This window comes from Procambarus clarkii, unplaced genomic scaffold, assembly GCF_040958095.1.
Source record: "Procambarus clarkii isolate CNS0578487 unplaced genomic scaffold, FALCON_Pclarkii_2.0 HiC_scaffold_1772, whole genome shotgun sequence".
Lineage (NCBI taxonomy): Eukaryota > Metazoa > Arthropoda > Malacostraca > Decapoda > Cambaridae > Procambarus > Procambarus clarkii.
This window is the reverse complement of record NW_027190797.1, coordinates 1-15,000: the sequence shown is the minus strand read 5'-3', so window position 1 is coordinate 15,000 and position 15,000 is coordinate 1. Positions and strand designations below refer to the sequence as shown.

At 57.8% G+C, this 15,000-nt stretch overlaps 2 non-coding genes across 2 annotated transcripts; both read left to right on the top strand.

Moving 5' to 3' along the window:
- The first annotated feature begins 9,192 nt into the window (after nt 1–9,192).
- Nucleotides 9,193–11,064, top strand: LOC138362405 (small subunit ribosomal RNA). Its single transcript, XR_011227634.1, has one exon. It is a non-coding gene; the product is annotated as a small subunit ribosomal RNA (ribosomal RNA).
- Nucleotides 11,065–11,711: 647 nt separating this feature from the next.
- On the top strand, nt 11,712–11,873 carry LOC138362403 (5.8S ribosomal RNA). The gene has a single exon (XR_011227632.1). It is a non-coding gene; the product is annotated as a 5.8S ribosomal RNA (ribosomal RNA).
- Nucleotides 11,874–15,000: the final 3,127 nt, after the last annotated feature.

Here is a 15,000-nt window from a genome sequence, read left to right as displayed (position 1 = left end):
GAGAGACGACCCACTGAGGGCTCGGTGCGGCGTCGAGAGAGTCCTGTGAGGCGGCTGAGGGCAGGGAGGAAACGGAGAGACGACCCCACTGAGGGCTGGGTGCGTCGTCGAGAGAGTGCTGTGAGGCGGCTGGGGACAGGGAGGAAATTGAGAGACGACCTCACTGTGGCTCGGTGAAACCGTCGAGTAGATCTTTCAGGTGGCTGAGGGCAGGAAGGAAAAGCAGAGACGAGGACTTGGGGGGGTAGGGGGTGGGGTTGGGCTCTGGATGGGTGAGGGGGAGGGGGGGTGTTAAGGTGGGTCGCCGAAAACGGAGATTCGACCTCAAATGGCGGGCTAGGATCCGTCCCTGATCCGACACAGAGACAGAACGGAGAGACGACCCACTGTGGCAGGGTGAGGCGTCGAGAGAGTCCTGTGAGGCGGCTGAGGACAGGGAGGAAACGGAGAGACGACCCACCGAGGGCTCGGTGCGTCGTCGAGAGAGTGCTGTGAGGCGGCTGAGGACAGGGAGGAAACGGAGAGACGACCCACTGAGGGCTGGGTGCGTCGTCGAGAGAGTGCTGTGAGGCGGCTGGGGACAGGGAGGAAATTGAGAGACGACCTCACTGTGGCTCGGTGAAACCGTCGAGTAGATCTTTCAGGTGGCTGAGGGCAGGAAGGAAAAGCAGAGACGAGGACTTGGGGGGGTAGGGGGTGGGGTTGGGCTCTGGATGGGTGAGGGGAGGGGGGGTGTTAAGGTGGGTCGCCGAAAACGGAGATTCGAACTCAAAAGGCGGGCTAGGATCCGTCCCTGATCCGACACAGAGACAGAACGGAGAGACGACCCACTGTGGCAGGGTGAGGCGTCGAGAGAGTCCTGTGAGGCGGCTGAGGACAGGGAGGAAACGGAGAGACGACCCACCGAGGGCTCGGTGCGTCGTCGAGAGAGTGCTGTGAGGCGGCTGAGGACAGGGAGGAAACGGAGAGACGACCCACTGAGGGCTGGGTGCGTCGTCGAGAGAGTGCTGTGAGGCGGCTGGGGACAGGGAGGAAATTGCAGAGACGACCTCACTGTGGCTCGGTGAAACCGTCGAGTAGATCTTTCAGGTGGCTGAGGGCAGGAAGGAAAAGCAGAGACGAGGACTTGGGGGGGTAGGGGGTGGGGTAGGGCTCTGGATGGGTGAGGGGAGGGGGGGTGTTAAGGTGGGTCGCCGAAAACGGAGATTCGAACTCAAACGGCGGGCTAGGATCCGTCCCTGATCCGACACAGAGACAGAACGGAGAGACGACCCACTGTGGCAGGGTGTAGGCGTCGAGAGAGTCCTGTGAGGGCGGCTGAGGACAGGGAGGAAACGGAGAGACGACCCACCGAGGGCTCGGTGCGTCGTCGAGAGAGTGCTGTGAGGCGGCTGAGGACAGGGAGGAAACGGAGAGACGACCCACTGAGGGCTGGGTGCGTCGTCGAGAGAGTGCTGTGAGGCGGCTGGGGACAGGGAGGAAATTGAGAGACGACCTCACTGTGGCTCGGTGAAACCGTCGAGTAGATCTTTCAGGTGGCTGAGGGCAGGAAGGAAAAGCAGAGACGAGGACTTGGGGGGGTAGGGGGTGGGGTTAGGGCTCTGGATGGGTGAGGGGAGGGGGGGTGTTAAGGTGGGTCGCCGAAAACGGAGATTCGACCTCAAACGGCGGGCTAGGATCCGTCCCTGATCCGACACAGAGACAGGAACGGAGAGACGACCCACTGTGGCAGGGTGTGGCGTCGAGAGAGTCCTGTGAGGCGGCTGAGGACAGGGAGGAAACGGAGAGACGACCCACCGAGGGCTCGGTGCGTCGTCGAGAGAGTGCTGTGAGGCGGCTGAGGACAGGGAGGAAACGGAGAGACGACCCACTGAGGGCTGGGTGCGTCGTCGAGAGAGTGCTGTGAGGCGGCTGGGGACAGGGAGGAAATTGAGAGACGACCTCACTGTGGCTCGGTGAAACCGTCGAGTAGATCTTTCAGGTGGCTGAGGGCAGGAAGGAAAAGCAGAGACGAGGACATTGGGGGGTAGGGGGTGGGGTTGGGCTCTGGATGGGTGAGGGGAGGGGGGGTGTTAAGGTGGGTCGCCGAAAACGGAGATTCGAACTCAAACGGCGGGCTAGGATCCGTCCCTGATCCGACACAGAGACAGAACGGAGAGACGACCCACTGTGGCAGGGTGAGGCGTCGAGAGAGTCCTGTGAGGCGGCTGAGGACAGGGAGGAAACGGAGAGACGACCCACCGAGGGCTCGGTGCGTCGTCGAGAGAGTGCTGTGAGGCGGCTGAGGACAGGGAGGAAACGGAGAGACGACCCACTGAGGGCTGGGTGCGTCGTCGAGAGAGTGCTGTGAGGCGGCTGGGGACAGGGAGGAAATTGAGAGACGACCTCACTGTGGCTCGGTGAAACCGTCGAGTAGATCTTTCAGGTGGCTGAGGGCAGGAAGGAAAAGCAGAGACGAGGACTTGGGGGGGTAGGGGGTGGGGTTGGGCTCTGGATGGGTGAGGGGAGGGGGGGTGTTAAGGTGGGTCGCCGAAAACGGAGATTCGACCTCAAAAGGCGGGCTAGGATCCGTCCCTGATCCGACACAGAGACAGAACGGAGAGACGACCCACTGTGGCAGGGTGAGGCGTCGAGAGAGTCCTGTGAGGCGGCTGAGGACAGGGAGGAAACGGAGAGACGACCCACCGAGGGCTCGGTGCGTCGTCGAGAGAGTGCTGTGAGGCGGCTGAGGACAGGGAGGAAACGGAGAGACGACCCACTGAGGGCTGGGTGCGTCGTCGAGAGAGTGCTGTGAGGCGGCTGGGGACAGGGAGGAAATTGAGAGACGACCTCACTGTGGCTCGGTGAAACCGTCGAGTAGATCTTTCAGGTGGCTGAGGGGCAGGAAGGAAAAGCAGAGACGAGGACTTGGGGGGGTAGGGGGTGGGGTTGGGCTCTGGATGGGTGAGGGGAGGGTGGGGTGTTAAGGTGGGTCGCCGAAAACGGAGATTCGAACTCAAAAGGCGGGCTAGGATCCGTCCCTGATCCGACACAGAGACAGAACGGAGAGACGACCCACTGTGGCAGGGTGAGGCGTCGAGAGAGTCCTGTGAGGCGGCTGAGGACAGGGAGGAAACGGAGAGACGACCCACCGAGGGCTCGGTGCGTCGTCGAGAGAGTGCTGTGAGGCGGCTGAGGACAGGGAGGAAACGGAGAGACGACCCACTGAGGGCTGGGTGCGTCGTCGAGAGAGTGCTGTGAGGCGGCTGGGGACAGGGAGGAAATTGAGAGACGACCTCACTGTGGCTCGGTGAAACCGTCGAGTAGATCTTTCAGGTGGCTGAGGGCAGGAAGGAAAAGCAGAGACGAGGACATGGGGGGGTAGGGGGTGGGGTTGGGCTCTGGATGGGTGAGGGGAGGGGGGGTGTTAAGGTGGGTCGCCGAAAACGGAGATTCGACCTCAAACGGCGGGCTAGGATCCGTCCCTGATCCGACACAGAGACAGGAACGGAGAGACGACCCACTGTGGCAGGGTGTGGCGTCGAGAGAGTCCTGTGGGGCGGCTGAGGACAGGGAGGAAACGGAGAGACGACCCACCGAGGGCTCGGTGCGTCGTCGAGAGAGTGCTGTGAGGCGGCTGAGGACAGGGAGGAAACGGAGAGACGACCCACTGAGGGCTGGGTGCGTCGTCGAGAGAGTGCTGTGAGGCGGCTGGGGACAGTGAGGAAATTCAGAGACGACCTCACTGTGGCTCGGTGAAACCGTCGAGTAGATCTTTCAGGTGGCTGAGGGCAGGAAGGAAAAGCAGAGACGAGGACTTGGGGGGGTAGGGGGTGGGGTTGGGCTCTGGATGGGTGAGGAGAGGGGGGGTGTTAAGGTGGGTCGCCGAAAACGGAGATTCGAACTCAAAAGGCGGGCTAGGATCCGTCCCTGATCCGACACAGAGACAGGAACGGAGAGACGACCCACTGTGGCAGGGTGTGGCGTCGAGAGAGTCCTGTGAGGCGGCTGAGGACAGGGAGGAAACGGAGAGACGACCCACCGAGGGCTCGGTGCGTCGTCGAGAGAGTGCTGTGAGGCGGCTGAGGACAGGGAGGAAACGGAGAGACGACCCACTGAGGGCTGGGTGCGTCGTCGAGAGAGTGCTGTGAGGCGGCTGGGGACAGGGAGGAAATTGAGAGACGACCTCACTGTGGCTCGGTGAAACCGTCGAGTAGATCTTTCAGGTGGCTGAGGGCAGGAAGGAAAAGCAGAGACGAGGACTTGGGGGGGTAGGGGGTGGGGTTGGGCTCTGGATGGGTGAGGGGAGGGGGGGTGTTAAGGTGGGTCGCCGAAAACGGAGATTCGAACTCAAAAGGCGGGCTAGGATCCGTCCCTGATCCGACACAGAGACAGAACGGAGAGACGACCCACTGTGGCAGGGTGAGGCGCCGAGAGAGTCCTGTGAGGCGGCTGAGGACAGGGAGGAAACGGAGAGACGACCCACCGAGGGCTCGGTGCGTCGTCGAGAGAGTGCTGTGAGGCGGCTGAGGACAGGGAGGAAACGGAGAGACGACCCACTGAGGGCTGGGTGCGTCGTCGAGAGAGTGCTGTGAGGCGGCTGGGGACAGGGAGGAAATTGAGAGACGACCTCACTGTGGCTCGGTGAAACCGTCGAGTAGATCTTTCAGGTGGCTGAGGGCAGGAAGGAAAAGCAGAGACGAGGACATGGGGGGGTAGGGGGTGGGGTTGGGCTCTGGATGGGTGAGGGGAGGGGGGGTGTTAAGGTGGGTCGCCGAAAACGGAGATTCGACCTCAAACGGCGGGCTAGGATCCGTCCCTGATCCGACACAGAGACAGAACGGAGAGACGACCCACTGTGGCAGGGTGAGGCGTCGAGAGAGTCCTGTGAGGCGGCTGAGGACAGGGAGGAAACGGAGAGACGACCCACCGAGGGCTCGGTGCGTCGTCGAGAGAGTGCTGTGAGGCGGCTGAGGACAGGGAGGAAACGGAGAGACGACCTCACTGAGGGCTGTCGTCGAGAGAGTGCTGTGAGGCGGCTGGGGACAGTGAGGAAATTCAGAGACGACCTCACTGTGGCTCGGTGAAACCGTCGAGTAGATCTTTCAGGTGGCTGAGGGCAGGAAGGAAAAGCAGAGGACGAGGACTTGGGGGGGTAGGGGGTGGGGTTGGGCTCTGGATGGGTGAGGAGAGGGGGGGTGTTAAGGTGGGTCGCCGAAAACGGAGATTCGAACTCAAAAGGCGGGCTAGGATCCGTCCATGGTGTGGCACCAAGAGAGAATGGCGAGACGACCCACTGTGGCTCGGTGTGGCGTCGAGAGAGTCCTGTTAGGCGGCTTAGGGCAGGGAGGAAACCGGAGATGGGGGGGAGGGAGGTGCAAACCTGGACTGTTAGGCGAGCGGCTTACTCCCGCCGTTTACCCGCTGGACCTCGTCCAGTCTCCGGCAATGCTCCGGCACAGAGAATGCCTGGCCTGGCGTGACGGCCTGCTCCTGCCCGGTGTGTGGCGGTCGCGCCAGCAGTGTTTCTCGTGTAGCATGCGAGCGTTGCCGGTGTCGTCGGGAGCCGGGATATGTTCTCGAACAAAGTTACCTGAGCGAGTGTGCCTTTCTCCCTGTCGTCAGCTCGGGTCTGGTCGAATTGGGCCGGTGGCGCCGAAGAAGTTACCACCGGAGACCAGGGTCCAGTGGCTAGAGCCGGGCCCAACGGCTATTGCCGAGTACCTTCCTCCGATGCAGGAAGAAGGTGTGTTCAGTCCCGCGGAAATCGTACGGCGGGTGCCGAATTTACCAGTGGCCAGCCGGGTCCAGGAGCTAGAGCCGGATTTGTCGGCTACTGCCGGGTAACCTACTTTGGATGCGGGTGCTGGGGTGGTCGGCCCCGCGGAAATCGGACGGCAGGCGCCGAAGATACCAGCGGCGAGCCGGGTCCCGGAGCTAGAGCCGAGCCCATCGGCTATTGTTGAGTAGCCGTCTTTGCCGGCAGAGCTGGCGTTTTCAGTCTCGTCGAAATCAGACGGCGGGCGCCGAAGTTAACAGCGGCTAGCCGGGCCCCAGAGCTAGAGCCGGACCCAGGGACTAAAGCCCAGCGGTGTGCTTCCGGTTGGGCGTTTGCGTTTTCAGTCTCGCGGAAATCGGACGGAGGGCGCCGAAGTTACGTTTTGCCAGCCGGGTCCAGTAGCTAGAGCCGGGCCCGGGGACTAGAGTCCCGCGTCGGCCTCCGACCCAAGTGCTTCTGTTTTCAATCTCGTCCAAATCGGACGAGGGGTACGGAAACGGCACAACTTAACCCGGGTCCAGGGGCTAGAGCCGGGCCCGGCGACTAGAGTCCCGCGTCGGCCTTCGGCCCAAGTGCTTCCGTTTTCAATCTCGTCCAAATCGGATGGAGGGTACCGAAACGGCGAAACGTAACCCTGACTCCCTTGCAAGTGCCTGGTCCGGTAACCCTATTGTCCTTCAAGGCTCTCAGACCTGAAAGGAATTGGGAGGCAAGTTCGGCATTCTGGCCGAAATCGAGCGCCGGAGTGTACCTTTTTCCAGAACTGGGACATGGTACATCAGGGGTTTTCGTGCTTAGACCACAGCACAGCGAGAGCTGGGCGACCATTTGAGCTCAATTTGCACGAAGTGACGACATCACCTTGACCCATTCGATATATATAGGGGAGACCTGGTGTCTGTGGCACCTTTCTCGTGGGTAACCTGCTGTCTTAGGGGACCATGCGAGGGAGACTACTGACAACTACCTGCGTCTTGGCGACATTCTAAGTCTCGTTGTTGCCAGAGGGAAGGAGCAAATGTTTTCCATTGTTTTGGTGCGTTGGCTACTTTCCCTTCCCCCATTCCACGGTGCTGGTTCTCGGTTCCGGTGCGGTAGCGAACTGTTTGCCGCAGACGTTTACCGGAGTAAATGGGGAACCAGCCTTTTACCTGTCGCGGGGTACATATGCCGAGGTATTTGGAGTCCGGTGTGTGAGTGACCGACCATTGCGTTCTGTTAGACATACGTAACATTAGGCGAAGGCGGCCCTCCTTGCACATGTCGTGTGGTTCCAGAGCCAGGCATCTCGGGTCCGGTGTGCGCGTGCGACCGATCTTGTTCATGTGTTAGACATACGTAACAGTGGGCGAAGACGGTCGGCGAAACTCGCGCATGTCGTGTGGTCCGAGATGGCCTTCCATGCACATTAGATATAGCTATATAAAGGGGGGAGACTCGGTGGCTGGCTGACAACTACCGGCGTCTTGGCGACATTGTGTCTCGTTGTCGCCAGAGAGAAGGAGCAAATGTATTCCATTGTTTTGGTACGTGGGCTCCTTTCTCTTCCCCCACTGTTAGGGCGCTGGTTCTCGGTTCCGGTGCGGTAGCGAACTGTTTGCCGCAGACGTATACCGGAGTAATTGGGGAACCAGACGGTGTTTTGCCTGTCGCGGGATTGGATCACAGGTTCTGGGTTCCGGTGCGGTTGCGAACTGCTTCTCGTTCACCGGCGCCAATGGGGAACCTGCCTGTCTGTCGCGGGGCAAATGCCACATAGGCTGAGGTATTTGGAGTCCGGTGTGTGAGTGACCGACCATTGCGTTCTGTTAGACATACGTAACATTAGGCGAAGGCGGCCCTCCTTGCACATGTCGTGTGGTTCCAGAGCCAGGCATCTCGGGTCCGGTGTGCGCGTGCGACCGATCTTGTTCATGTGTTAGACATACGTAACAGTGGGCGAAGACGGTCGGCGAAACTCGCGCATGTCGTGTGGTCCGAGATGGCCTTCCATGGACGTTAGATATAGCTATATAAAGGGGGAGACTCGGTGGCTGGCTGAACCTACTACCGGCGTCTTGGCGACATTGTGTCTCGTTGTCGCCAGAGAGAAGGAGCAAATGTATTCCATTGTTTTGGTGCGTGGGCTCCTTTCTCTTCCCCCACTGTTAGGGTGCTGGTTCTCGGTTCCGGTGCGGTAGCGAACTGTTTGCCGCAGACGTATACCGGAGTAATTGGGGAACCAGACGGTGTTTTGCCTGTCGCGGGATTGGATCACAGGTTCTGGGTTCCGGTGCGGTTGCGAACTGCTTCTCGTTCACCGGCGCCAATGGGGAACCTGCCTGTCTGTCGCGGGGCAAATGCCACATAGGCTGAGGTATTTGGAGTCCGGTGTGTGAGCGACCGACCATTGCGTCTTGTTAGACATACGTAACTTGCAGGCGAAGGCGGCCCTCCTCGCACATGTCGTGTGGTTCCAGAGCCCAGGCACCTCGGGGTCCGGTGTGCGCGTGCGACCGATCTTGTTCATGTGTTAGACATACGTAACAGTGGGCGAAGACGGTCGGCGAAACTCGCGCATGTCGTGTGGCTCGAGAATTGCCTTCAATTCCTCCCTGGAGTGAGTAGTTTGTTTCGGCAGCAGCTCTCTCTCCACACAACCCCCCATCATCCTCCTTCCCGCAAGAGCATGATCCCGATGCTCGATGCAAACTGAGAACTGTCACTGCACACGCTGCGGCATCTCGGGTCCGGTGCGCGAGGCGAACTTGCATTCTGCTAGACATACGTAGCATTAGGCGAGAGCGCCCGTAATCGCGCACGTCGTGAGGCTCGAGAGGCCTTCAAAGCAGCGCCTCTGTATTGTGTCACGACGATTCCTTCCGATCTCCGTGCGATCACTTCTCCAGCCTACGACTGCACATCGAGTCAGCTATCGATCGGTCTGTGTGCATGGGAACAGAGCACCAACCTTCTTCCATGTCATGGGAAGGCTGAACAAAAACACTGTGGCGTCGCCTCTCTCCACCAACGAGGAGGCGACAAACCACACGGCACCTCGGATGCATTTCCGACGGTTCCTTTCATATAAAAGGGGTGACGCCGAGGAAAATAAGACTCGCGTCCCTACCAAAACGAAAAAGACCACCACCACCACCTACTCACTTACTACTGCTCCTCCTCCTGTTTTTCCAGCTTGCCGTGTTGAATGACGACAATGACGAGCAGGAGTAATCTCGGCGGGGTAGTTATGATCGTTCGTCCACGCGGAGTAACTGCTCTCCTCCGCCTCTGTTCGTCTAACGTATCGACATAACGCCATACTGTCGGGCTGCTAGAGAGTCCATAGTGAGATTTAACTTGCAAAGCAGGATTAAAACGCAAAACCGAGGGGAGCGAGGGGTGTGTGTGTGTGTGTGTGTCTTGTGTACTATATATCAGTAGTACTGTTGAGCTACCTGGTTGATCCTGCCAGTAGTCATATGCTTGTCTCAAAGATTAAGCCATGCATGTGTAAGTACAAGCCGAGTTAAGGCGAAACCGCGAATGGCTCATTAAATCAGCTATGTTTCATTGGATCTGTAAACCCACTTACTTGGATAACTGTGGTAATTCTAGAGCTAATACATGCATCACGTCTCTGACCGCAAGGGAAGAGCGCTTTTATTAGTTCAAAACTGGTCGGGCCTCGGTCCGTTAACCCACCCGTGGTGAATCTGAATAACTTTTTGCTGAGCGCACGGTCTCCGCACCGGCGCCGCATCCTTCAAGTGTCTGCCTTATCAGCTTTCGATTGTAGGTTATGCGCCTACAATGGCTATAACGGGTAACGGGGAATCAGGGTTCGATTCCGGAGAGGGAGCCTGAGAAACGGCTACCACATCTAAGGAAGGCAGCAGGCACGCAAATTACCCACTCCCGGCACGGGGAGGTAGTGACGAAAAATAACGATGCGAGACTCATCCGAGGCCTCGCAATCGGAATGAGTACACTTTAAATCCTTTAACGAGGATCTATTGGAGGGCAAGTCTGGTGCCAGCAGCCGCGGTAATTCCAGCTCCAATAGCGTATATTAAAGTTGTTGCGGTTAAAAAGCTCGTAGTTGGATCTCAGTTCCGGACTGACGGTACACCGCCTGGTGCTTACTGTCACGCTCCGAACAGCTAACTAGCCCCGCCGGCTCGCACGGGGTGCTCTTCATCGAGTGTCCCGAGTGGCCGGCACGTTTACTTTGAAAAAATTAGAGTGCTCAGAGCAGGCTACTTTAATGGCCTGAATGTCTATGCATGGAATAATGGAATAGGACCTCGGTTCTATTTTGTTGGTTTTCGGAACCTGAGGTAATGACTAATAGGAACAGGCGGGGGCATTCGTACTGCGACGCTAGAGGTGAAATTCTTGGACCGTCGCAAGACGAACTACTGCGAAAGCATTTGCCAAGGATGTTTTCATTAATCAAGAACGAAAGTTAGAGGTTCGAAGGCGATCAGATACCGCCCTAGTTCTAACCATAAACGATGCCAACTAGCGATCCGCCGGCGTTATTCCCATGACCCGGCGGGCAGCTTCCGGGAAACCAAAGTCTTTGGGTTCCGGGGGAAGTATGGTTGCAAAGCTGAAACTTAAAGGAATTGACGGAAGGGCACCACCAGGAGTGGAGCCTGCGGCTTAATTTGACTCAACACGGGGAACCTCACCAGGCCCAGACACCGGAAGGATTGACAGATTGAGAGCTCTTTCTCGATTCGGTGGGTGGTGGTGCATGGCCGTTCTTAGTTGGTGGAGCGATTTGTCTGGTTAATTCCGATAACGAACGAGACTCTGGCCTATTAACTAGTCGACGGATCTCCAGCAATTGGTGTCCAGTTCGCAACTTCTTCTTAGAGGGATTAGCGGCAATTCTAGCCGCACGAGATTGAGCAATAACAGGTCTGTGATGCCCTTAGATGTTCTGGGCCGCACGCGCGCTACACTGAAGAGATCAACGTGTTCTCCCCCTCCGAGAGGAGCGGGTAACCCGTTCAATCCCCTTCATGATAGGGATTGGGGCTTGCAATTGTTTCCCATGAACGAGGAATTCCCAGTAAGTGCAAGTCATCAGCTTGCGCTGATTACGTCCCTGCCCTTTGTACACACCGCCCGTCGCTACTACCGATTGAATGATTTAGTGAGGCCTTCGGACTGGCGCTCTTGGATGTTCTACCCCTCGCGTCTCGGCGCAAGGGGTTCTCGCCTCGAGCTGACGGAAAGATGTCCAAACTTGATCATTTAGAGGAAGTAAAAGTCGTAACAAGGTTTCCGTAGGTGAACCTGCGGAAGGATCATTACAGTTTGTGACGCGAGAGCTGCAACCATCGGCTCGTCGTCGTCGTTCGAGTATTCTTCAATGCGAAGAAGGCAAGGGTAGCCTTGGGAGCCGCACCCAATTGCCGTGGGAAAGGAGAAAGCGGATAAACGGCGGGGAGATCAACACCCACTGTGAGACAATAACAGGTCTGTGATGTCGGACTGACATGACATGTCAGTCAGTCCGACCGGCGCAGGTCACAGTCCTAGCGCCGTATACTGCTTTAGAGTCATCTGTTGGGGCTCGCGACACCCGTCACCGACATCTTTCTTCCTTGTCCCCGGTCGCTCAGTGGCTTCCGGCACCCACACCATAGAGAGAAAGCAGCAGGCGAAGACGCTACTGCTCCTCTCGTTGACAGGGCCGGCGCCTGCTACTCTGGCGGCGTCTAGTGCTGGGTTTTCCTTGACACGCTTCCCAGTGGGCCCCTCCCTCCCCGCCTTCACTCTACTGTAAACGTAAATGTACGTGTGCGGCAGAGGAGGAAAAAGGGGAGAGAGAAAAAAAGCATTTTATGTGTCTTCTAACCAAAGTCGGGCTCTTACCAGCCCTATCAAACCCCCCATACATTACGTCCTCCTATGATGGAGTGATAGACGGCCGACAGGCCTTAATAAAAACATATACAACTCTTAACGGTGGATCACTTGGCTCGTGGGTCGATGAAGACCGCAGCTAACTGCGTGTCGGTATGTGAATCGCAAGAATACCAGATACATCGACAAGTCGAACGCACATTGCGGCGGCAGTCCTGATATGTGTACTGTCGCCACTCCTGCGCGAGGGTCGGAATAACATCCATCGGGCGAGTAGCTGTTGCGGCCTCCATATTCTGCTCTTTGGCAGGCTCAACGATGCGCTTTGGCCTGCTCTGGGGAACGACGCCCGCCACTGCCCCCCGAATGAGAAGGCAGGAGGCAAACCGGGAGTCCCCCTAATATTTGACAAACGAGCCCCTAGCACACCTCATCATGCTGTGAAAGAAAGACGCTTTTCGTCCTATTTCTGCAACAGAGGCCTGCCGCCCTTTGAGTGAGAAAACACTCGACGTCTGCTGCGGATCCGATTGTCCCACAGACGTGCAGCAAGCAAAGCCGCCAGTTTCCACCCCTCCGTGGACTGGACGGCACAACACAAGGGTATGGCTAGAGGACCGGGTCGGAAGCGACATGCCATGCGTCGCCGTCCAGAGGTAGTAGTGTGCCAGGGAAATTGAACGCTTGAGGAACCTCCCGCCTATCACACACACTCTCTACGGACCGACTCAACCGGATTTCATTTACTTTGGCCTAGCAGAATTCGAGAGAGAGAAGAAATGGTGCCAATAACGCTCATGAACGAGTAAATTACACCAGTACACAGGTGCATGTATGAGAGAGAGGCGTGTGCGCACAGAAGTAGTGCTATACTACTACTGTTGTTATTATTATTGTTACAATTTCGTTGGCATGTGTGCACCCTAGTGGTAGCCGCTGCCACAGTTGTGGGGCCTATAAGCAACGCTTGCTGAAACCGAAGTGACGGCGTGTCTGGCGCAAGCCGTCAGACGGCCAAATTCGGATTTTCAGTGCGTTGGCTGGGGGACAGTAACAGCCGTGGCATCATCAGCAGCAGCCGCTGTGTTTGTTGCTGGTGTGGTGCGAGGGAGCGACCGCCTGTCGTCATGACGGAGGAGGTGCTGCTCCCGTGCTGTGCTTTGCCCCTCAGCAAAAGGCGTAGCCAGAGTGCTCGCCGACGGGTGGCGTCCTTGATTGATCAAATCAAAATGTGTGTGACTGTGTGTGTGTGTTTTTTGCGCCGAGACCGCCCCTCGAGCGATGATCGATGATCAAATAAAATTTTAAACCACCAGCGCACGAAAAAAAAAACCCACCGTCGACCTCGTGTCGGGAGAGACCTACCCGCCAAATTTAAGCATATTAATAAGCGGAGGAAAAGAAACCAACAGGGATTCCCTTAGTAAGGGCGACTGAACGGGGAAGAGCCCAGCGCATAACCTCGTGTCTTAACCGGCACGAGGGGTGTTGCGTTTCGGAGGGTCCGGCACGCCGTCCCATACCGCCTAAGTCAAGCTTGAAAGCGGCCACTACCCATGGAGGGTGACAGGCCCGTGTGGCGGCGCCCGCGAGGGCATAGATGGGGCGGTCGGAAAGGGCCTCTCTGTAGAGTCGGGTTGCTTAATAATGCAGCCCAAAGCAGGTGGTAAACTCCATCTAAGGCTAAATATGACCACGAGACCGATAGAGGACAAGTACCGTGAGGGAAAGTTGAAAAGAACTTTGAAGAGAGAGTTCAAGAGTACGTGAAACCGTTAAGAGCCAAACGGGTGGAACCTCGAAGGTCGAACTGGGGGATTCAGCTCGTCGGCTGTCGGCTGGGTGGGGACGTAACAAAGCGACCCAGGAATACTTGGGCGTGCCTCCACCCACGCCGGCGTCGGCGGCGTATTTCGCCTCACAGTAGGTCGCCGCGACCCGTTGCTTTTGGGGACGTCGAAGGCCCGGACGGATTGGTACCCTACCGGCTGGGGATGCGGCTTCGGCTTCTCCTCTTGTCCGGTGGGCGAAACCGCCGGTGTCCTGGCTGCCCTGCGACGGTCGTAGGAGACGAGCCCCTCCCATTCGTGGGGGGCGGCTCTCGCGGCGTGCAAAAGGTCGGTGATCCACCCGACCCGTCTTGAAACACGGACCAAGGAGTCTAACATGTGTGCGAGTCAGTGGGCGCACTAAACCCAGAGGCGTAATGAAAGTGACACAGGGTTCGGCTGTCGCCTCGTGTGGCAGCCGGACTCAGGGCCGATCCCTCACCGGTTGCCCTCGCCTCTCTCCCGCGTCTCGGTAAGCCGGGTGAGCTATTTTCCCCGGCCGCTGCTGCGGGGCTCGGGGGGAGGCGGGGTGCGATGGTGTCCGTAAAAAAAGAGCCTGCTGTTGCAGGGGGGGCGCAGGCCCGGGACTTGCCAGGACGCCGCGAGACTGTCCACTTTGCTGTGAGGCTCTAGGGTCGATCAGCGGTCATGCGTGCAGTCCGGCAAGTACCATGAGCAGACATGTTGGGACACGAAAGATGGTGAACTATGCCTGGCCAGGATGAAGCCAGAGGAAACTCTGGTGGAGGTCCGTAGCGATTCTGACGTGCAAATCGATCGTCGGAGCTGGGTATAGGGGCGAAAGACTAATCGAACCATCTAGTAGCTGGTTCCCTCCGAAGTTTCCCTCAAGGATAGCTGGAACTCGTGGGATGAATTTCATCCGGTAAAGCGAATGATTAGAGGCCTTGGGGACGAAACGTCCTCAACCTATTCTCAACTTTAAATGGGTGAGATGCCGAGCTTGCTTGAAACGCTGAAGCTTCGGCGACTAATCTGAGTATCTAGTGGGCCATTTTTGGTAAGCAGAACTGGCGCTGTGGGATGAACCAAACGTCGAGTTAAGGGGCCTAAATGAATGCTCATTCAGATCCCATCGAAAGGCGTTGGTTGCTATAGACAGCAGGACGGTGGCCATGGAAGTCGGAATCCGCTAAGGAGTGTGTAACAACTCACCTGCCGAAGCAACTAGCCCTTAAAATGGTATGGCGCTCAAGCATTCTCCCGATACTCGACCGCCGGGGCACTAGCGGCCAGCGACGAAGAGCGCAGGTCTCGAAGCCCCGGCGAGTAGGAGGGTCGCAGTGGTGAGCGCTGAAGGGATCCGGCGTGAGCCGGCCTGGAGCCGCCACTGGTGCAGATCTTGGTGGTAGTAGCAAATACTCGAGAGAGACTCCCTTGAAGACCGAAGTGGGGAAGGGTTCCATGTGAACATCAGTTGGACATGGGTTAGTCGCTCCTAAGCCCAAGGCTAAGGCCTGATTCCCACGCTAGCGGCAACGGCCAATGCGAGCCAGAAATGTTTTTTTTTTTTTTGGTACAAGGACGTGC